At 44.3% G+C, this 24,088-nt stretch overlaps 1 protein-coding gene across 3 annotated transcripts in view; it reads left to right on the forward strand.

Moving 5' to 3' along the window:
- VPS13B (vacuolar protein sorting 13 homolog B) overlaps positions 1 to 24,088 on the forward strand; it is a 2,423,697-nt gene that overhangs the window by 181,265 nt on the left and 2,218,344 nt on the right. The window lies entirely within an intron of this gene.

Consider the following 24,088-nt stretch of genomic DNA (forward strand, 5'->3'; position numbering starts at 1 on the left):
ATCGACTGACCGCGAACACAGTTGAAGTAGAAGTGACTCTTTTCAGAATCCTGTGGGCAATTAAATAGCAGTGTGTACTACTAGATTCAAACATTCGGGGCGTATCATTTGCATCGAGGGCGAAGATATTCTGGACAAAAGAACAAAATGTGTTCCTCAGTCTCTGGAGCCAACCCACAAGCTGGACACAGATTAGACACTGTGTCCTTTTTCCACCGGCTAGTAAAAGATTTCAGTGGTAAACAGCTGAGTCAGAAGCGCACATATAAGCTCTTAGCAAATATCAGTGTAGTAATGTCCAGGAATGGCTCAAAGGATGGATTGACCTTATGTTCAAGAAACTGATTGCTTAGTCACCCATTGGTCTTACATGCAACATATAGTTCATTGACATAGACCCCATAGTAATATTTTAAACCACTGACATCTGATTTACAAATAGTGCTAGGATCATCCCAGAGTTTTTGGAGACCAAGCTTCTGGAACAAATTAAATACATTTTTGACTCAGCAAAAATGCAATGCATTAGTCATGACCACTAATTCCCTAAGTGAATCTGCGTATTATATTTGTTCTGACGTGGCCCAATGGCAGACCCAGTACACCAAAGATTTCAGTGTTATCAGCTTTGAGATTCGATTGATACCTAAATAAAAAAAGAGAGGAATTATAGGGGTACTAAATTGGCATGCAAGCGGTGATCTCGCAAAGGCATATCTTCAGAGGCCAGTTGTTAAGTGTCAGCACACCCCCAAACGTCTGCACCGAAAACCACAGCACTCTAGACTTTCACGCGGTAAACTTCCAGTGCAGGAGACACTGATGGAGAACATGTTTTCTTGTGGAACTGGGGGATATTCTTTGATCTTTGCTGGATAAGGAGAGTTCTTATGTTAAGTTAGGGTTCTCATCTGAGTTTATCCGATATCCTGATTCCTCGGTAGTCTATACTGTGAACTCTTTCTAAGGTCCTTTTCCGACTCTCACTCCACAATCACAGGTCCAAACAACATATATTTAGTTTTAGCTGCGTTCAATTCCAAACCTCTAGATTTACAAAATTCCAAAAAGTTGTTGGTTAGGGCCTGTAGTCCCATGGGTGTTTTAGAAATGAGGAGGGAATGGTCAGCAAAGATGCAACCCAATAATTCCTCTAGTACAGACGTTAGTGTTGGAGTAAAGATTAGTGGATTTGGTAAAGTCATTAAAACCTCATAGCCAACATTAAAATTGTATGTATTGCTGCTCCAACGTGTAGCTCCTTTATAATATTGTGTCTGCAAATGATGTGTACTAGTTCTGTAGCCGTCGCAAAGAGCAGTGGTGACATTGGGCATCCCCACCTGGTCCCTCATGATATTATTTCTTCTGACACTATCCTGTTCACCATAACACATGCTGTGAGGGCGTTGTATGAGGCCATTGTCATCTGTACCCAAGCTTCTAAAAAGCCACATTTTATCATGTCTTTTTCAGGAAATCCCAACTGACTCTGTCAAACGTTTTCTCAGGATCCAGACACACACACACACACACACACACACACACTCACACTCTCACACACTCTTTGAAAATAATACGAAGAGGACTGCACTCCGAAACCTCCTTTTGCAGGGTGTATTTATTAAGGTGAACATTGCGGAACAGGTGTTCGCACTGCATGCCTGTCTTAACCTGGGAGATGCCATCTTCGCTTCTCCCTTTAATCCCACATGTGACATCTTTTCCACCAATCAAAATGTGCAAAATCAAAACTCCATGAAGAGCTGGAACACAACATGAAGATGGCGCATCCCAGGTTGAGAAAGGCATACAGTGCCAAAACACATTCCACAATGTTCACCTTAGTAAATACACCGTGCGAAAGGAGCTTTCCGAGTGCTGCCCTCTTTGTATAATTTCCAAAGAGAAAGTGGATATGGTTTACGATGCGGTGGTAGAGCGTCGCAACAGCACCATTGGCGTTCAGGAAGCACATGTTTACGACCTAGTTTCCATAGGAAAAGCATTTTTTGTTTTGCCAATAACTTTGGCGCTGTTTGAATCTCAATGAGTTTTTTAAAACTGGTACACCACCCACTTAAGCTGTTGTCGTGAAAGTTCCGGGTGATTCTTCAATCGGAGGCAGAGAAAAAGGGCTGGTCCCAAATCTCCTTTCCTCCATGCAATTTCCATAGGTATTTTTAGACATGGCTGTAGCCCGAACCGCTAGACTGAATTACACCAATTTTGGCATAAAGCTAGCTCTTGGTCCAGAAAGCGTGCATTTTCTGATTTCATGTAAATCTGTTCAGTTGTTCTGTAGTTATTCAAGAAAAAGTACATTTGTGTATCTGGGAGGAGCCTAAGCACGGATCTAATGATGAGGCTGAAACATGTCGACCAATAAGCAGACAATAGGAATTAGTGGGCTTTAAATACTCTTGGATCATCACCTCCAGTGATTTCAATCCTATCCAGGTGGTCCAGTAAATAAAGAGGAAGTAGGGCACCTCTGAGATACTTTTAAACGGTAGTAGTTGTAGTTCTGCAGAGTTAGATCCCTGAATTTATGTATATATATTATCTCTCCCATTCTCTCATGCTTCATCCCTGAGGTTGGTCTGCGTGGGGGTGTAGAAGCAGGCCCAATGATGAATTATGCCATGATAAGTGGGTGAGGGCCCTTTTTCCAAAAATTTTTTTTTTAAGAACCACACATTTGTTTGCTTAACAAAGACAAGACTGAGGTTTTCCCACCTAAATATCTTCTGTTTCCCAGAAACTATACAAGATATGGGACTGAAGTGGCAAAAATCTACAATACAACATTTCTGCATATAGTTCGGGAAAACTTCTTAAATATACACTGGCCACTAATGAAAATAAAACTATTTCCAAATTCAAAGATCTCATATCACTATAGTCTCCAAACATTATCACATGGTGTAGGTTTGAAATCAAGATGGTTCTTATTCCCGTAATCAGCTTCCCATTTATCATGCTTCCACAATGATTCTTTGAATCCAAATGGTGTAAAAAAAATATAAAAAAATGGGAATCTCCTTTGAAAAACCCCACATGCTTGACACCAGAGGTGGAGTTAAACTACTGGACTATACACCATACCAATCTGCCTTTTCTGGCCAGACAAGGGAACTGGTGACTATATAGGTGTACAGACATCTCCTGGATGGCTACCTATTAACATCTGAATTTTTAATTGACACGGTCCTGTCCCTGTTATATTTAAACTAAAGAGTTCTTGCTAGTAATCTATGTCCCTTAGTACCAAATTAATATGATCTTCTGATCGGCAGTAGTGCTTTTTACCGATAACCTGATCAGTAAAATGTTGAATTGTCACCTCAATCAACTTTGTCAGTTCTCTCAAATCAGATATTTGCACTGAATAATCTTTTTCAAGTTTATTTTGGAGCAGGCTGCAATTTCATTTATGTGTGGTTGCTAGAGATATTATCTTTTCCCTCTGGACAGCTGTTAGGGCCTCCCACACTGTTTCTTTGTGCACACCTGGAATGTCATTATTAACTAATCAGAAATAGCTTTCTACCCTTTTGGACGCATCCCTCAGTTTGTGATGACTTAATCTCCACATTTTGTCTGTGAGTGCTGGGTTAGGCTCTTTCAGTAATTACTCCTGTGTGCGCCACCTGTCCCAAGATACCTTCAGATCAGACATGAGCAGAATGTCAATCCTCAAATAATTGGGGTGTAAATGTGAGTGTTAATGTAGCTTCTCTCTTCTTCATTCTTTTACCTCCAAACATCAGGTAGACCTAAATCCTCCATCGATTAAATCAATATCTAACTGCTTCTTACTCCTGATTGATCCTTTTTTGTGTTGAACACTAGTTGAGTCTCCCACCAGTATGATTTACCCCTTCAGTAAGCCCTCTCAACTTCCTAAATCCTGCTTGGAGAAAGCCTTTCTGATTCTGATTAGATGCTTCAAAAGTGTCTGTCATGCAGGTTTGGGTTCCCATTCTACACATTACAAATGAATAGCTTCCATTCTGTCAAACAATATATTCCAGAAGATTATTGCAGCTCTTTGGGGTTATTTAAGAGCTGAATAAAGAACCTGTGTTTTATAGTGTTTTTACTTAAGTCTGGTCGTGTCCCCTCTGTAGCTCTTGCCTACTAGACCTTGCATGTGCAGTCTGTTGCGAGATATATTATTAGCTTACAGTGGGTTTAGAGGCTGCCCATTGCTTCCCATTGGTTGGCTCAGTTTTCACTCTCATTTGTTTGCTTCTTATTTATTAGCATATGTGGGCTTTCCTTCCAGGTCTTGTTTGTCTGTCCCTTGGAGAATGGATGCATTTCTGTGCCATTACACTGCTCTCTTTTTCAGTTACTTAATTTTTTTTTTTATATAAGCACTCCATGAAAGTGCATGTGTTTTCCAGCTATCTTTGTAGTGATTCTCTTTTTTCTGTATCGCTCCCCTGCCTGCATTTCCCTCCCTCGCCCATGTGTTTTCTCCCTCCTAGCTCCCTTTCTCTCCTGCTCATTTGTTTTTCTGGTCCGCCCTGTGCTCTCCCTCTCACCCCTTTGCTACCCTCACCCCCATTGTTGATTTCCTCTCACACTCTGTGTTGTTTCCTGCTCCCAGTGTTGCTCAGGCCTCTGGCCCACCATTTTGATATGCAACCCCTGCCTGTGTTTTCACTCCATCTGCCTTTCTCCTGTGTAGGTTCCTGACCCCAAGCCCTCCTTGCTTCCACCGCCTGCTTTAAAAAAAACAAAATAAAACGCTTTTGCACATTTTTTCCTTTTTTTATTGGCACACCTACAAAATGACATGATAGCTTTTCTATCTTATTTAGCCATGCTGCACAGCATCGGGAGATGTTGTACAGTATGGCAAAGTCAGTACTTGTTTCACGTGGTGTTTCCTGTAATACTATTTCCACCAACATTTCTTATAGCTTACTGCAGATTCTAGAGCACTTCCCAGACATATTTAGCCCTCTAACATTGAACGTAAATGCACTAATAACCATCCACTTTTCTAGTTTGTTTATTTTTCATCAGTCTTGTGAGTGCAGGAAGTATACTCCCAGAGGTCCCCACTTTTCCTCCATTGAACAAATTCATGTTTGTTTCCACTGACAATTCTCAATGTGGTTGTTAGTTGTCTTATTCAGAGTTTTACTGTTTGTCTGGCATTTCAGCACTACCAGTCATGCTGTATGTGCTCTTTGCATGCTTCATCTTTTGTCCCCTTTAGTTGTCTTATCTCACATTCATGTAAGCCTACAACATTACTATTCAGCTTTAATTTTGGAGTTTACCTACCCACAATTAATTTACCTTTAGTAGTCACTGTGCTTATTTTAAAAGAGGAGTGCCCATTTCTTATGTCTTTATGTGAAATTCCTTTTCCTTGACCTTCTTTGTCTCATAGTGCTTGTTAGAAATTGGGTCTCTAGTTGGCAGAGGTATTCACTCGGTCCTAGTCAGGGCAAGTCAGTTAGCCTGTGCTCATCCTCTGGTAGCTTGGTGCAGAGAAGGCAGGCCTAACTTAGAAAGCAATGTTGAAAGTACTTGTTCAACACAGACAATAATCTCATGAGACACACCACAGAAAAATACTTCACAAGAATGTAGAAAAATAAAGCTTGTTTATCTGGTTTCTTTTAAGTTTAGCGCAACACAGATCCAGTTCACAAATAGAGAAATATAGACTTTGTAGACTCAAAAATAGCAAGGTTAATGAGCAAATGTAATAGATCAAATGGGTGGTGCACGGGTGTACGATGTCCTGATGGACTCTGGTTTTGTCCTGATTGTGAGCAGCGAAGGAAGGCAGGGCCACTCTAGATGATATCCTGGTGTAAGGGTCAAAGGTTGACAAAACCGCACATGTTGAGTTTGAAAGTAGCAAGCGGCGAAGTTTGACAAAAGCTGCTCGGGTTAAAGTTTAAAGCGGGTGGCAATGGAAAGCAGGGCTGCTCCGGGCCTGTCACAGGTGCGATCAGCGAAGTTTGGCAAAAGCTGCTTGGGTTGAACTTGAAGGCGGGCAGCAAAGGAACGCAGAAGTCGCTCACAGTAACTCTGGGTTTGGAGGATGAGTTTTGGGATAACAGGCAGAGGTCAGCAGGCAGACACAGCAAAGCAGGGCAGCAGTTCCTGAGAGCAGATAATCCTGGCAGAGTGGCAATTCTGGCACACAGCAGTCTTTACACCAGCAGTGTTTTCTTGAGTCCATAAGTGCACTGATTTAACTGGGTCAGGGACCCAGTACTTATACTTGAAAATGCCTTTGATTTGGGGGTGACTACAAAGAGTTCTTGTGAAGTGTACAGGTCCCCCTTTCAGGTCATCCTTGGATCCAGATCAGTGGGAGGTAATCAGCCACTTTGTGTGGACGCTAGACACTACCCTTTGAGGTGTAAGTGTGAGTCCCTTCCCACCTCGTGCTCCGGAAGACCCATCAGTATGCAGATGCAGTAGATTATCCTGTGTTGTGGGTGTCTGAAGGGAATGCGAACGTGTAGATATCACCTAGCCCAAGCCAGACGTGTATTGGAGATAGGCTGTGAGCACACTAGGCAGTGAGTGCAGAGAAATGCCTACTGTCTAAAATTGCAATTTCTAAAATAGTAAAAATAAATCCGACTTTATCAGTATGGAGGATTTATTATAATCATTCCAAAGGTACTAAACATGATGCAGCTACTCCTCTCAAACCAGGAATTACAGCTTTAAAGTTATTATAAGGAATAACCAATGTTGGTCTATGAGAGGGGCAGGCCTCATAGTAAGGAAAAACGACTATGGGGAGTTTTTCATGATCAGAACATGAGAAGTTATATGGCCTACCTTTTGCTTACTGTGGCCTACCTAGGGCCTACCTTATGGGTGACATATGTAAGAAAAGTGGAGTTCTGAGCTTGGCAAGAGGTTTTAAATGCCATGTCAGGGTGGCAGTTACTGCACACACAGGCCCTGAGACATGTTTACAGGGTTACTTAAGTGGGTGGCACAATTAGTGCTGCAGGCCCACTAGTAGCATTTAATTTCCAGGCCCTGGGTATGTGGTATACCACTCTACAAGGGACTTACAGGTCAAGTAAATATGCCAATTGTGGATACACCAATGTTACCAAGTTTTAGGGGAGACGCATATGCACTTTAGTACTGATCAGCAGTGGTAAGGTGCTCAGAGTCCTAAGGCCAACAAAAAGATACAGCACCAAAACAGGAGTTAAAGGCTAAACGTCTTTGGAAAATCCTGCAGGGAGGTCCATTTCCAACAGCGCTTTTCTTCTGTATTTGATTTTTCTCTCCTAGCTATTGGTGCTTCCTCTGCTAATCAGTTTTTTTCATAGACCTTTTGGTCTTTCTTCATGGTTTTTCATCCTTCTTTCTTCGATTTGACGTGAAACCTCTCCCTTTCCACCTAAAACTCTATGCCACATGCGGAAATTAATCTAAAAAGTGGATTCCCCTTTTTGTCTACTATTGGATGAAGAGGTTTTTTTTCAATAACATTGTTGATTAGGTCCTGAAGGAGTAGTATTGTATCTACTTGGTGATTTATGGGGCTCCCACTGCTTTGCTTACTGTAGTAGGTGATCGTTCTAACAAGAGGACTGTTTCAACACTGTATCACTTGGTTTGTAGTGTTTCTGTCTGTTGTAGGGCCCACTCAGTGTGCTTTCTAGTCCAGCAGTTTCCTCCTCATTGAATGCTAGTGTTTGCACACGGATTGTACATAGTCCATTACGCTGGAACGCTTTGTGTCTTCCAGGACATTTCAGATACTTATGGTCTTTCTGTACAGGCACAGTTTTGTAGGTCCTCATATACGTCTTGTGGCATTGCCATAATATTTGGCATTTCTTTTACATTATTGGATGTTTTAGGTTATGTCTTTTTCACACTGTCTGTTATCTCTTCCAGATCTTGTACTCTTTGTCTTATGTGGTTTACACCATGTATACAGTTCATCATTGATTTAGATAATGATTTGCACTTTTTGCCTAGTTCTTTCTTCAGGTTCACTTTCCATTCTGAGTGCGAAAGGCATCTTTCGTCAGTTTATCTTTTTTTTTTATTTTTTTTTTAATCCCTCTGTTTTGCTGCTGTCTGTATTTAAGCTGTGCTCTCTGGTCCACCTTAGTTCACCTTAGAATACAATTATGTCTCTTTCTTCTGGCCCTTCAGTTTGTGAGACTGCGGCATTTGGTATGTGGTATCCCCTTCGTTAGCTAGGAGACACCATTCTGTTTCCTGCAAAAGTTATTTGACTTCTGCCTTAGCTGCTTATGTTGTTTCTTTTCTATTTCTGGTTCCCCGAATGTCTTCTATCTACATAGTATTGATTCCCCCCTAATTGTATTCTTGGTAGGCTATAGTTGTTGGAGCACTGCTTTATTTGTGCGCCTCATTTGCAGAGTTAAGTGGTCTTTGGATGCCTTTGGCTGCTTATTAGTTTTTTGGGTTTCTGGCTCTAAGGTGAAGTCAGTTTTCTCTCTCATTTTGTTTAGACAGATTGACTTAATGTTTGTTGGTCATTGCTCTTCCCTCTTTATTCCAGTATCTCGTTTATTTGTTAAGTGATGGGACCCGCTGTGCAGTACATTGCCATGTTGACTAGATTGTATAGCGCTGCTCAGTGTCTTGTCACCTTTGCTTTAACCCCTGTGTGTATGAGGCTTCCTTTCTGCCTCTTAAGGTCGTACAAAGAGGAGCTTGGGTTTAGGAAAGGTGGTGAGGGGTCCTTTGATTACACTCCTGAGTTAGCCTCTTTTTGCCGGGCCCCTTGAGGCCTTTAGTTATGTGAAGCTGAGCCGATAGGCCAGCCCTTCCTCCTCTCCTTCAGGACATGATCTTGCGGTCCCTCTCTCCACCCTAGGTTGCTTCCTTGCTCCTGGTCTCGCTTCGGTTGGAGCTGTGCTTCAAATTGGGAGAGCAGAGACCGAATGATTTTTAATCCCACTGCCACCCCATCACTGGCGTCACTGGAGGCTCTCCCAGGCTCAAGTTGCTGTCCTCTCTTTACACCAGCAATATTCCGAGAACTGAGAAACAAATCCTTTGTAGAGGACCTTCAGCAGAATTGGTGTGCTGGGATGGATGACTTAACTGATTTTGTATATGGTTGGTCACTACAAGAGCACAGGCAAACTAAACAAAAATGGAATGTAAGGTAGCTAAGAGTAATAACCAGTGGTTGAGTTTATATGAGACATTCCATCAATCACTTTTATATTGGCTAAGTAGGTCTTTCTAAGTTTTGATATGTCCACGTGTTTTCCCCAACCTCACTTTTCCTTATCACTCAAGCTACACTTCACCTATGAAACCCAATTAGGCCAAGTCAGTCTGTGATTGTGGTGTTTGCTTTCAAGGGCACATTGCCTAGCAGTTCAGGCTGGATTGTCTCGCTATAGACCAGGCCAAAGCTGATGAGCATATGGTTGGCCCATACCTGAAGAGTTGAGAATTAACGGAATGGCAACTGAGGAAATGATACATGTAATAATTGTTTAGATGTCCAAATGCTCATAACTCAAAAACAGAAGTGAATATGTGTCTGTTTGTGTGCTCCCACACTCAGCACAGTGAGTTTGGATGGATCTTTTCATTAAAGTTGGGAAGTCTTTTCCCTAGTCCTCTGTGTGCGTTTCCTAATACGAAACAAAAGAAATACGCTTGAGCCGACTAAAAGACTTAAGACAAAGATCAGAAAAAAAACATGTTGCCTTCCGACCTGCTCTTAGAATGGAAATGAGTAATATTAGATTAATTCTACCCAGGTTTCACTGAAAGTTAAACTAGGTGCAGTTATCTAAGTGTGTCCACCCCATTAGCACTTATTGAGTTAAGATGCTTGATGCCTCAGTAGAGGTGGTGGTTTAAACTCTTCCTTGATCCCCATTGGTTTGTGTTCTGGTACTGGCTTGATCATTGCCAATACTACGCTACGCCAGTAATTGATGCTTTGCTCTTTGCTATTCTTTACAATGAGTTGTGGTCTTCTGAAAGATTCCCTGGTGGGCCTATGTCAATAGATAAGGTCTGGATATTGAAGAACCTGATTGGCCTGCTTGCTCTAAGCATCCAAATAAACGTGTTTAGCAAAAGTTTTCAGACCTATTGGGATTTTGCTCCACAGTGGGTACTTGCGTTATGTACTGTAGTGATATAAATCGGGTGATATTGAAAATTGCTAGACTAAATTGGCAGAGTGAAATATTTTACAATTCGAGCGTCGTTTGAAGTTCGGGAGAAAATGGATAAAGGCAGTGAAAACTGTAATACTGCACATTCACACGAGTCCACTGATTTAGAGTAACGTAGTACATTATGGAATTAAATCAATACCACATTTCATTAAGAAAGAAATAGCAAATGCTGGTGATAGCTACAGCTCATATACATTTGGAAAGATAGTTTGATTATCATTGCCACTGTTTTGTGTATTAGTTATAGGCCAAAAAAGGACAAAATCTGCATCTTCTGACTGTAGCAATTTAACTACTGTATGTAACTACTTTATTAGATGATGTGCTGGAGCGTGGTCTGTGTCTGACTGGGACGCGCGGTTTCTGTCTTCCTCTGCTGGAGACACAGAGTGGAGGGTTTCTCCCTTTGTGGAGCACCTGTGGGCTCCGCCCGCTGGGCCACGCCCCGTCCACCCTCGAGGTAGGTGGGGGAGTTCCCGCCTTTTTACCAGGATGATGGATGGACGACTAAGTATTTTTTACCCATGTTTCTAATTATGTATTGTATGTGCAGATGTGTGTGTATAGTCATGTGTATGTGTGTGTATAAATATATATATATATATGTGTATATGTTGTTTCTGTGCCTGGCATGTTTCTATGAATTTCTGCTCTCTTTTTATCACACTTATCTACTCATCGCTCTTATGTCATGTCTCTATCAAACTATCCTCCATTCTCACTCGGACTCATCCCAAATCCCTTCGACCACTTCCATCTCCTAAATATCTCTGCCTAAGCTCATCCCTCCACCCCCACATCTAACTCACAAAACCTCACTCTACCTCTGTGACCTCCCACACAACCCTACTAAATTCTCCTGCATTCATCTCACCCTGCTACTATGCTCTCCCTAACCCTTCCACATCCTCTTTCCCCTCCGCCCCCCTTTTATTCATCTCAAGCCTTTGGATTGAGCAAATGAAGGATAAACTCCCAATTAACACTTCTGGATTTCTTTCCTCCTCCACCCCTCCATTACTCCAGTCAATCTAACTAACAAACTCTCTTATCCGCAACTCAAATTAACTCATAATAATACTAAAACTGTACTCCTTATTAAATTATACTAATCCATCACTAATTCTTGTTGGGTACCGGAGTAGCGTGCTACTCATCGAAAAGCGCTTCGACGCCTCGTCAGGGGTAGTAAGCGCTATATAAATACGATTACAATTACAATTACCACGGTTTAGCAGAGCACCCTAAATGAGGGCCTTGATTTATCTTCCCACTTGCCTCAGCCTCTAGAGTTATAATATTCATGATTTCTGGACACAGTTTCTTCGCAGATACTGCTGCTCATTCTTCAGGTGAAACAGTGCCAAGGCTCTCCTGGGCGTCCTGCTGCAGAGCGAGCACGACTAAATCATTTTTTATATTTATGGTTTTGAGCATTCCTATCTTATTGTGGGCAGACAGTGAAAGCACATACTTGGCCCCCTGATTCCAGCATGACCATATGTTCTCACGCTGTGTCTCATCTCTGCATTGCAGAAGCACAACTATTTCAGAGGGTGAAAGGAGCTGGTAGGTGAAGCCGGTGGCATCATCCTGAAATTACGTAGCTTATAAAGTACCATGGTTTGCAGCATCTCTGAAGTTGTCTTATCTAGCAGTTAATAAAGCTCTCCTTTCCCCTCCAGTGCAACCATAGCCAACTAATGTATTTCTACGGAGAACAGTTTTAGTCGGTTTAGACAGCCTACTGTTTTGTATTGTTTTTTAAACTTCAGTCAGATACTGTGTTTAACAGAATGCGTTTGTTCCTTAAATATAACAAAAGTGACTGCAACTGTCAGTGTCTACTTAAATCTGTCACATCACCCCCAGTACACTTGCCCCATTCTCCTGCTGCTTCACCCGCCTTTTCCTAGGTCAGCGAGAAAGGAAATGAGCTCCTGACCTGTCATCCTGGCCGAGTGATTGTTGTAGAATATAGTCTGCTTGGCTTTATGTCTTGAAACCTGCTTCCCAAGCCCCAAACCTGGGTCACACCTGCTTAGGATAATGTTTCACCAGCGATGAACTAAATTCTCCCCAGGAAGCGTATTCTGCCTGATAGTTCATTCCAGACTAGTTTGTTAGATGGCTTGCAACTCGAAGCACAACCATGTTGTCAACGCGAAAGTTGCTGAATTGTATTGGCTGGGGTGGGGATGAATCTTTTTTGGAAATGCTACATCAGTAAACACCACTTCACACAAAGATGACACAATGCAAAACGGATACACAATTTGATCAAAATACGCAAGCTACCTATGAAAGGAGAGTGTAGCATAGCTTACCCACATGCAGTGGTTGTGAGTTAAGGTTAAAGTAATGTAGATTTTTTAAGAAGTTAGCTGCTTCTCTGTAAAAACGCAATGGTTCACTTTCAGTAGATTTACTGAAATTGTGGAACGGTATACCATGTCGGGTAACAGAAGTCAGTGTAAGAATTTCTGTATAATCACAGTTGTACTGAGAAAATCACAATGCCGAAGATTATTTTGCAGTACTAAGTCGTACAATGAATCGCACACTTCAGTGCATCTGTATGTGTTCTTTCCTTCACTATAAATAATTTAGACAATATAGACATATTTTCTTTTTTCGTCATAAATAAATATAGAAATAAAAGAGAATGGGGATAAATGGGTACATGATAGAAAAACCAAAGGCAGTGATATTAAATCTTACACGATTGCTACATCAGTTCAAATTATGATAATAGAAGACAGGAATTCTAATGATGGACATTCTCTGGGTTGCTTATTGACTGAACAGAATATCAGTATGTTTCAGCCCTTTCCTTCGCAGTCTTCACTGCTTGCCAGTAAACAGCAAGGTTGATTTTAAGCCGGTCACAATAGCTCAAAAACCCTTATTTGGTGGTTATCCTAACTACCTAAACAAAAGGTCTAGAACAAAGTTGTTTGAGTGCCAGGCATGCTGTCTGTTCATTTCTTAACCATTGTCCATCAGATTGACGCGGGCCTTGATGTTTTACAGAAAACTGGTGACAACGTTCACATTCTGATCCTACCACTTCGTTTTAATGTTTATCGGGCCATCTCTTGGATGTCAGAGTAGGGTTGAGACCTTACAGATACTATGATGAAGCGAGTCTGGATGTGATTTTGAACCTGAAATAGTGATCTTATGTACTGTAATTATGCCCAAGAACATTTTAATATATTATCTGTTCCTGGGTACCTTTCTATAATATGGTACATGTATTATTGTTAATTAGCACTGTTTGCATCATCCTCCTTAAGTGTCCTACTTTTCTCTGTATGGCAATAGACATCTCAATTAGCATTAATTTCTCAGTACTTTATGGTTACGTAATGGGAATAAGAATAATGGCAACTCTACTGACCGGCATCCACAACATCCATTTTGCCCCTTAATGAGCAGATACTCTGTTAGTTTCTGGAGAGATCAGATCGCATCACCACTGTTATGATTACTTCATATTGGCTCCACGTTAAGGCAACAAGCATATTGAATATTAAGTGCATGAGGCATTATGGGAAGGCTTGGCATTCTGCCTTATGCAGAAAACGGTAATCTCAGGAGGTTTGTGGTCACACTGAAGTACTTATTCTGTGTGTCTGGAAACAACATTCTTAAACTCCAATCATTTTCAGGCTGTGGTGATAAATGATAGAACTCTGTCCCTTCTACAGGAAGAATGAACTATATATGACACCTTCAAAAATAAACCTAAAACCCTACTCTTTAAACTAGCTACAGGAAACCCTCCACCGAAGTATTCCAGCTGTATACGTTGTAAGGAGTTTTTTTGTAATAGATGTTGATTTATTATTCTGATCGGCAGGATATTCGTCTTTTTGCTGCTCTTTGACCCACAAATATTTTTGTTTTATTTTCCCCGATTCCTGGTCAGCTGATCCCTTTTGTTTACTCGACCCATCCTCTCAAGTTGTCAGAAAATCCGTATCTTTATATTAATTTTTACCAACTATTGTATACTGTTGTAAATGTTTTAGTATGACATCAGTCTCTTCTGATGGATACAACTACCTGTGGATTCCTCACCTAATGAATACTCCCATGGCGCCAGCATTCAACGGAAATCTTCTTCCTAGTCTCTGCACGTCGACGAGGACGTCACTCTAGCCCACGCGACGCCGTCTGACGTCATACAGGCAATAAGAGGTCCTCGACGACGTGCCGACGTCAGTTCCCTTTTTTCCGTGCATTCGAAACGGTTATCTTCGAGGGAGCAACTGTTACTTTTGTGATTACAGTGTATTTTTGCCTCTTAGTCCTTTTCTGCAGTAATAATGTCGCAGAGAAAGTCGGGTTTCAAGCCTTGTCGAGAGTGTGGGGGCAAGATGTCAGTTACAGATCCTCACTCCGACTGCCTTTGGTGTTTGAGCTCCGACCACGACGTCTCAACTTGCGATTCATGCCAGCACATGAATCCGAAGGCCCTCAAGGAACGTGAGGCTAAGTTGTTTATGGCGAAGTCGAAGAAAGAAAAGCATCACAAGAAGTCTTCTTCGCCAAGGCATCGGCGTCATCGAGACTCCCGGCGCCATAGAGATTCACGGCGCCGTTCAAGCAAGGAGACTCGTTCCAGGTCGCCTTCGGATCGGCGCCGGAGGACTTGGGAGGTATGTCCCACGGTCACGCCGCATCCGTCGACGCCGTTGCCCTCTCCGGCGTCACCGACTTCACCTGGGCAGGCGTCGGTGATTGAGGTGATGCAGCCTCTTGTGTTGTCTCCGGCGTCGCAGACGTCGAGGCCGGCGTCTGGGTCGCCTTCGATACAGGCATCCCAGTATCCGGCTTTTCCCACCCCTGGAGCCGATGGTACCGCATTCCTAAATGCGATGTATACCATCTTCCAACAGATGGCTCCAGGGGGTGCTCCGGCTGGTCCTTTGGCCTTTTCATTGGGTGATCCTGCGCCTCTACGGCGGCACCCTTTATGCCCTTTCTCCCTTTTGGGAACGTGGGCTCGGCGCCGGTGTCGGCGCCGGTGGCCACTCCGGTGGCTTCAGAGGGATTGGCCCCGGAGATTTCCATCCCGTCGACGTCGGGATTTCGTCCTGTGACTCCGGTGGGTCCATCTGCTCCAAGTTCTCTTCGTCCTGCTCTTTCATCGGCGTCGAAGTTGCCTGTGGCGCCGGACGCGGCGTCGGTTGCTTCTGGGGATCGGCGACGATCTTCGACTTCGGCGGAGGCCATGTCGACTCCGCGTATCGAGCAGAGGCTACATTCGAGGAGACGGGCTCTTCGTCTATTGGAAGAGCAGGAGTACCAACGAGTCCTGGAGGAAGGAGAACTGGAGGACTCTGGTGATGGACTGCATGGTCTGGATACAGCCAGTGGGCTGGACACTTCCCCTGAGTGGGATCTTTCGTCTCCAGGGGAATATACGGAGGAGGCGGCTTCCTTTCACGCTGTAGTACGGAAGGCAGCTAACTTTCTGGACCTGCCTTTGCCGGTGGCAGAGGCGAAGCAGAATCTTCTAACGGAGGTGCTACATCCGGCCTCTGCTGCAGCGGAGCCTCTCTTGCCGTTTAATGAGGCTTTGCTTGATCCGGTGCTAGAGGTGTGGAAGAGGCCAGTTTCTTCCTCAGCGGTTCATAGGGCTGTGGCCAGGAGGTATCGAGCTGCGCCATCTGACCCTGGCTTTCTTTCTAGACACCCTACACCGGAGAGCTTGGTGGTGCAAGCCTCCTGTTCATCAAAATCAGCGCCTGGATCTTTCCCGACGGTGCCTGGAGACAGGGACTCGAAAAAGCTGGATGCGCAGTCCAAGAATTTTTTTTCATCCTGCAGTCTGGCGTTGAAGGCCACCAACGCAACTTGCATTCTGGGGAGATACATCCATGCTCTTATGGATGACATTTCGTCATCATTTACAGAGCTTCCCCAGGGTCTTTTGGATGTTGTTTCGGACGCCCCGGCTGCCGCGACCCAGATTATTCAGTCTGGGCTGGACACGACCGACTCGGTGGCTAGGGCAATGGGCAGGGCTGTGGTGGCAAGGAGACAGGCCTGGCTCCGTAATTCGGGGTTTTCTGCGGATGTGCAGTCAACCCTATTGGACCTCCCGTTTGATGGGGACAAACTGTTTGGGGCCAAGGCAGATTCGGCCTTGGAGCGATTTAAGGAGAGCAGGGCCACAGCCAAATCGTTAGGGCTCCAAGCTCCTTCTTCCTCTGCCTCTTCCAGATTTTTCAGGAGGTTTCGTGGATTTGGGACGTGGCTCTTCCTCCTCTTCCTTTCGGGGGAGATTCCAGCAACCTACCTCTTCCCATCCCTATAGATCTTTTAGAGGGAGAGGTAGGGCCCGCACCAGAGGAGCCTCTCAGCAGCACTCTGCCTCTTCCTCGTCCTCTGGAGGGGTGCAGCAGGGAAAGCAGCCTTAGGCTTCCACCATTTCCCACTCACTCCTCTCCTGTAGGGGGAAGATTACGGCATTTTCTCCGCAAGTGGAAGACTATTACAACGGACACTTGGGTTCTCAGTATTGTGGGAAAAGGCTACACCCTTCCCTTTCGGGAGTTCCCGCCCCCCATCCCACCTCGCCCATCTTATTGTTCAGAAGAACACCTCCTGTTGCTAGAACAGGAGGTACAAGTCCTCCTTTCAAAGGGCGCGGTGGAGTTGGTCCCAGAGCAGGAAAGGGGTCGAGGTTGTTACTCAAGGTATTTCCTGATTCCCAAGAAGGATGGTCGGTTGAGACCAATCCTGGATCTGAGGATCTTGAATTGGTTCCTCAAATAGGAAAAGTTCAAGATGCTGACCCTAGCTCAGGTGCTTTTGGCGTTGAACAAGGAAGATTGGATGGTGTCTGTCGACTTGCAGGATGCTTACTTTCATATCCCGATACTCAAGTCACACAGGAAGTATCTCCGGTTTGTGGTAGGATCGCAGCACTATCAGTTTGCGGTCCTTCCGTTTGGTCTTACTTCAGCACCTCGAGTCTTCACGAAGGTGATGTCGGTGGTTGCGGCAGAGCTCAGAAGGAAGGGGATAGCAGTATTTCCTTACTTGGACGACTGGTTGATCAAAGCCAAGTCTCCGGAGCTTGTCGCATCATCTGCAGTCAACAACTCAGTTGTTGTTCGACCTGGGCTTTTCGGTGAACGAGCCCAAATCTCACCTGGAGCCCTCTCAGCGCCTCCTGTTCATAGGGGCAGTACTGGATACAACATTGAGTCGAGCCTTTCCTCCGCCTCAGCGGATTCAAGATATTCAGGAATTGGTTCCAATGTTTCGAAGTGGAGCAGTAGTTCCAGTCCTCAAGGTCCTTCGTCTGCTCGGTCTGTTTGCCTCCTGCATTCTGTTGGTCACGCATGCTCGCTGGCACATGAGGGCTCTTCAGTGGTGCCTCCGAAGGCAGTGGTCTCAACACAAAGGAGATCTAGAAGGTGCTGTCAAGATCTCCAGAGATGCTGCTGTGGACTTGAAGTGGTGGATTACGAGCAACAATCTTTCACAAGGAAAGCAGTTTGCACAGTCGCCACCAGTGGCCACAGTCATAACGGATGCTTCCACTCTAGGGTGGGGAGCTCATCTGGGGGATCTGGAGATCAAAGGCCTTTGGTCTCCAGAGGAACAGATGTTTCATATCAATCTGTTAGAGTTACGGGCTGTACGTCTGGCTCTCAAGGCCTTCCTCCCTTCCCTTCGTGGTCAGTCGGTACAGGTCCTGACGGACAATACTACCACGATGTGGTACATAAACAAACAGGGAGGAGTAGGGTCGTACCTTCTCTGCAGAGAAGCTCTTCGACTATGGTCCTGGGCAAAGGACCATCAGATTTGCTTGGTAGCAAATCATCTGGCCGGGGTCTTGAATGTATGTGCGGACAGTCTCAGTCGCCAATTCTCGGCAGACCACGAGTGGCGTCTCCATCCAGATCAAGCCCGTTTGATCTTCCAAAGGTGGGGGTTTCCTCGGGTAGATCTGTTTGCCACTCTGGAGAACGTGCATTGTCCGTTATTCTGCAGCCTCCAGTATCCGATGCAGGGAGCGTTGGGGGACGCGTTTCAAATAACCTGGTGCGGCCAGTTGCTTTACGCGTTTCCTCCCATACCCTTGATTCCTCGAGTATTGAGGAAGATTCGCCAAGACCGGGCCCAAGTCATCTTAATAGCTCCGGATTGGCCAAGGAGGGTGTGGTACTCCGACCTTCTCCAACTCTCAATGTGCCCTCCGCTCCGTCTCCCTTTCAGGGCAGACCTCCTCTCGCAGTCGCAGGGGCAGGTTTTACACCCCAACCTCCAGAGTCTGCACCTACATGCCTGGAGATTGAACGGGGCAACCTGAGTTCCTTCTCTCTCCCGCCTGATGTAGTGGATGTTATATTAGCGGCCAGGCGACACTCCACTAAATCTATCTACGCTAATAGGTGGTCTAAATTTGTTGCGTGGTGTGGAGAGAGGCAGATTGATTTCTTACATGCTCATCTATCTGACGTTTTGTCTTTTGCTCAGTCTCTAGCGCAGAAAGGTTGTGCAGTGGCTACCATTAAGGGTTATTTGTCGGCCTTGTCAGCCTTCATTTGTCTTCCAGACCAACCATCGTTATTTAAATCCCCTATTGTTATCAGATTCTTGAAAGGTCTTCTAAATAAATATCCTCCAAAACCATTCGTTATGCCGCAATGGGATTTGTCCTTGGTCCTGACTTTCCTTATGGGGTCCCCTTTTGAGCCTATGCATTCTTGCCCCTTAAGGTATTTGGTTATAAAAACAGTTTTCCTGGTAGCTATAACATCTGCAAGGAGAGTGAGTGAGTTGCAGGCCTTATCGGTAAAGCCCCCTTATACAACTTTTTATGGGGATAAGGTGGTGTTGAGGACCAAGGCTGCTTTCCTCCCGAAGGTTGTTTCACCTTTCCATTTGGCTCAGACAATTACTTTGTCCACGTTCTATCCTCCGCCTCATCCTTCTAAAGAGGAAGAAAGACTGCACCGTCTGGACCCAAAGAGGGCGTTGAGCTTCTTTATTGATAGAACAAAGGATTTCAGGCTGGAGGATCAGCTGTTCATCGGGTACGTGGGCAAGAGGAGAGGAAAGGCAGTCCACAAGAGAACACTCTCCAGGTGGGTTGTTCTTTGCATTAAAATCTGTTACTCTTTGGCAAAGAAGGATCCTCCTGAGGGCATTAGAGCTCATTCCACCAGAGCTAAGTCGGCCACTTCGGCCTTGGCCAGAGGTGTTCCTGTGGTCGACATCTGCAAGGCCGCAACTTGGTCGTCCCTCCACACTTTTGCGAAACATTACTGTTTGGACTCTGAGGTCAGAAGGGACGGCCATTTTGCACGGTCAGTGCTGCAGGATTTCTTGGTTTGACCATTTAGGCACCCGCCACCGGGCGTGGTACTGCTTTGGGACTCTATTCATTAGGTGAGGAATCCACAGGTAGTTGTATCCATCAGAAGAACGAGTTACTTACCTTCGGTAACGACTTTTCTGGTGGATACATTAGCTACCTGTGGATTCCTCACGGTCCCACCCGCCTCCCCGTTGCCTTTCTGGTCTTACCAAGTAATCCTTGAGTGCGCTCCTCTTGGTCTTCAAGGTTGCAATAGATGTTGTATATATGGATACTTGTGTATATTTATCTGTATATATATATATGTATATATCTTTGTGTATATATATGATTTGCATATATTTGTTCGTTTAAAAAAAAAAAAAAAAAAAGAGAGAGTTATATTAAATTTACAGCTATTCATTGCAATATTGTGTATTTTACAAGGTTATGGGATGTTGCCTTGCTCTTTCATTGCATTGGGTTGTTGTTCTCATGCACGTAAAAAATGTTGGTACTGACGTCGGCACGTCGTCGAGGACCTCTTATTGCCTGTATGACGTCAGACGGCGTCGCGTGGGCTAGAGTGACGTCCTCGTCGACGTGCAGAGACTAGGAAGAAGATTTCCGTTGAATGCTGGCGCCATGGGAGTATTCATTAGGTGAGGAATCCACAGGTAGCTAATGTATCCACCAGAAAAGTCGTTACCGAAGGTAAGTAACTCGTTCTTCTTGACTTTACATCCTGTTTATTAACTAAACATTGCAACTTATGTTTTGTACTCTATCCTTCTTGTAAAGCACTTGGTTACACTTGTGAGTCAGTCCCCGCTACATGAAGCTGCATAAATAAATCCAAAATGGAAGCAGGGAAGGTTCCACAAAAGCCCGTGGTCTACATGTACTAAAGCTGCCTATCTTCAGGAGCACCCCAGCAGTGAGTTGTTTTTGGCTCTGACCCCCCCAAGGTATGCTTGTGAAGTGGGCCACAATGAGCAGGAGGGTTTGATAATCCTGGACTCTCAAACAAATCTTTGATGTTAATAGGTAAGACGTTCTAGAGGGGGAAGCATTAACATTGGACAAATCAGTCCCAAACCCCTCATTGTGTGTAGTCATATGGATGGATAGAAGGTTCAGAGAGTTAGAACTTTGGCTCCTTACAGAAAATGTGCGATTTTATTTTCAATGAGACAGAATTGGGGAGAAAATCCTAAGTTATCCCGTGCTAAATGAATAGAAATCCTAGCAAGTGGAATTTTAAAAGCAGCAATTTAACTACACTGTGTTGGAATTAATTGCTTTGCGTTGAACTACTAAAAAGAAATGTTCAAAGATGTGCCAGAAAAAATGCATATCTGTTAGTCTAGCTGCGATGGATAGTGAGTTTCCATTTTCTTTCCCACAGTTAAATTTAGTTTTGTGTGTATTACTCACTTCTTTGAAGTGACTAATTTTGTAACATTAAACTCTTCTAATGTTTTTCCTTGTGCTGTGTAATTTATGGATTTGAAATGTAATATTTTCCCTGGTGGAGCTGTGTTAACTGGGAGCTGCCTTTGAATTGACTCTGAAATGCACAGCAGGTACTTGTGGACAGCAGTTCAGTAAGTGTTCCTTTAATGGCAATTCGTTTTTGATGTGCATAGGCTTGCTCTATTCGGTTGCCACACAACAGTTGGCCCGGCTAAAAGCTGGTAATGCTTTCCATGTATAGAAAAGCTGAACAATTCCAGCTAGGAATATTTCTTTCCTCTTCTGCTGAAATGGCAGTATTTACCCATTACTCGGATTGCACAAGACTGCAGCTTTGTTTTATTTGAACTTATGTTCAGCGTGCTGTGCTTTGAATGGGCAGGTACTGTAAGGTATGGGGTTCGTTTGAAAGGGAGAGAACGAGCATTTCTTGGCAGGGGTGAAATACTTTTAATGGTAGAGTACCTATACTTCTTGAATGCAAACATATGTTGTGAGATAGTGGGTACCCTGCATTTCTAAATTTCACTTAAAAGCATTGCCAGTGGGGTTGGTTACAGCTATGTAAATTGTTGAAAGAAGATTTTGCTTTATTGTCCCATGGTGCATTGCAAGGAATCTTGCGCTTTTCACTGAAATTCAAGCCATGATCTACTTTAAAGTGAGTTTTTAATGAAGTCTTTCAACTCTTGGACATGCTGTTTTGCTGTGTTGAGTAAAGATTCGGTAAATAATCACCGGTTTACTTCTCTGTCTCTGTGTGTGCGGCTAATTTCTTTCAAATTAGTCTAACATTCTAGATTAAGCACATTTCAGTTCACAAATCTACATGCCTTCTGTGTTTTACGTAGATGTAGGTAATTGTACTGTAAGTTGGTTCACTTACTGAGGTTTGGTGGTTTCTACCCCAAATATATTACAGTTTCATTGCTGATGGTATACTGCACTGAGAAGAATACTATAGCTTACAGTATATGGGCATCACACAACAAAGGAACACCATTGGCAGGGTAGAAACTGTGAATAGTAGCACATTAATGGAGCACCCGCATGATAAAGGGTACTTTATAGATTTGTTTTTTTATTGGGAACAATTTCCTATGGGGGATGGAATATGTGCTGTACATAGAGAAAGTTAGTCTGTAGACTGTAGCTGCCAGACTTTGCATAGAGTACAATTATCATTGTTAAAGAGGCAAACCCAGTAACCCTTGGACCCAGGTAGGATAAACAAAATGCAAAACACAAAGGTCCTAAAATGAGAAAGTATATCCCTAGACTTCCACTGCAATAGATGTGCAGAAACCCACATAAATCAGGTTCGAATTACAAAAGTTTATTAACACAAAAGGCTCTTGATTCTGCTACTGATTCATTTTAAAATGGTATACAGAGTGCCCCTAAAGGTGAATAGGCGCAATGCAAGAGAAGTAGTGATACGCAAGTGCACGAGTGCTATACAATATATAAATAAATATGTACATGTGACTGGCGGCAACATCAAAAAAGAACAAACAGCCCTCTAGCAATGGGTGTTGGCCTCCCTAGTTAAAATCTTTACAAAGAGCCAGTCCACTTTAAACCAGTATCGACATTTCCACCCATAAGATTATTCATATAAGGGTCCTCGTCAGGACAACAGGATATGTAGGATGCACCTGAAAATTGAACAACTATTGATCACTTAATGGGTCACACTTGTATCAACATATCTTAAGAAGGGGGTGGGAGATTCACTTGAATGATTTACCCACCAAGGGAAATGGCCCACCCTGTCCATAGATCGGTGTGGCAAATATAGTGAACAATCCACTGCGTTGTGTAGTAGGAGTTCGTTACTGGCTGCAAGGGGGCAGACCGTACAGCTCCCATTTACAATCTCCTCATCAGGAGTCAGAGCGACACCTACCCAACTTACAGAGTTTTATGAGGTTGTGAACCTCATCTTTAGGCAGTCCGATCCTGCTGGAGTGCCCTCAGGTCGGCAGGGGCCCCCTTTGGTTCTGCGCTGTAAGCTTCGGTCTCAGCTCCAGGGGCACCTATGGATCCATCCCCAGATCCAAACTGGCTTTGGTCGTATCACCTTGATCTTCCCTGATGCCTGTTCCGATGTCAACTCTCTGGACGCTGCTCATGCCTCTGGGTGGTGTCAACCCCATCGTCCTTGCCGACTCCAACATGGGGCCGGACTGGTGTCACACGATACTGATTCCAATTTCCACGGAGGCTTCCTCCTAGGTCAGATCCTGACCCTTATTTTCTTGGGTTGGGGTACAGTGAGGAGTGGGAGGGGTTGCTGGACCCTTTAGAATTCCAGCTCCAAGATACCCTGGACTGGTGGATAGACCTGGGTTAGCCCAGTGCTCTAGGTATGTCCCCTAGCATGCTTTCTCCCATACCGTGGCTACGGAGGAGGGAGCATCTTATTTAGTGGTGGTTCGAAGAGCGGCCTAGGTCCTGGACCTCGAGCTACCTTTGATTGCAGTCAGGACTAACCTCCTGACCGAGGTGCTTCACCCTGTGGCTTCTTTCTCTGAACCCCTTTTACCCTTTAATGAAGCCCTTACAGATGTCCTCTTCACCAAGGTGATGCCGGTGGTTGCATCCCATCTGCACAGGAAAGGGGTTTCAGTCTTCCCCTACCTTGACGACTGGCTGATGAAGGCTGCTCGCCCCAGGCTGTTGTCTCCCTCTTTCAGACTATGGCAGACCTCCTGCATTCGCTGGGGTTCACTATAAATGTTCCAAAGTCACACCTGACTTCCTCTCAGAATCTCCCTTTCATCAGAGCCATTCTGGACACAGTGCTGGTTCAGACTTCTCCTCCTGAGCAGTGAGCCCAGGATATTCAGGCTATGATACCTATGTTTCAGCCTCTATTCTGGATTTTGGTGAGAACAACTCTGAGGCTTCTGGACCTCATGGCCTCCTGCATCTTGCTGGTTACATATGCCAGGTGGCATTTGCAGGCTCTGCAGTGGGACGTGAAATTCCAGTGGGCACAGCATCAGGGGAATCTCTCCGACAGTGGTCCAAATCTCTGAGGGAACTGCGCAAGATCTGCAGTGGTGGCAAACAA

This window comes from Pleurodeles waltl, chromosome 2_2 (assembly GCF_031143425.1).
Source record: "Pleurodeles waltl isolate 20211129_DDA chromosome 2_2, aPleWal1.hap1.20221129, whole genome shotgun sequence".
Taxonomy (NCBI): domain Eukaryota; kingdom Metazoa; phylum Chordata; class Amphibia; order Caudata; family Salamandridae; genus Pleurodeles; species Pleurodeles waltl.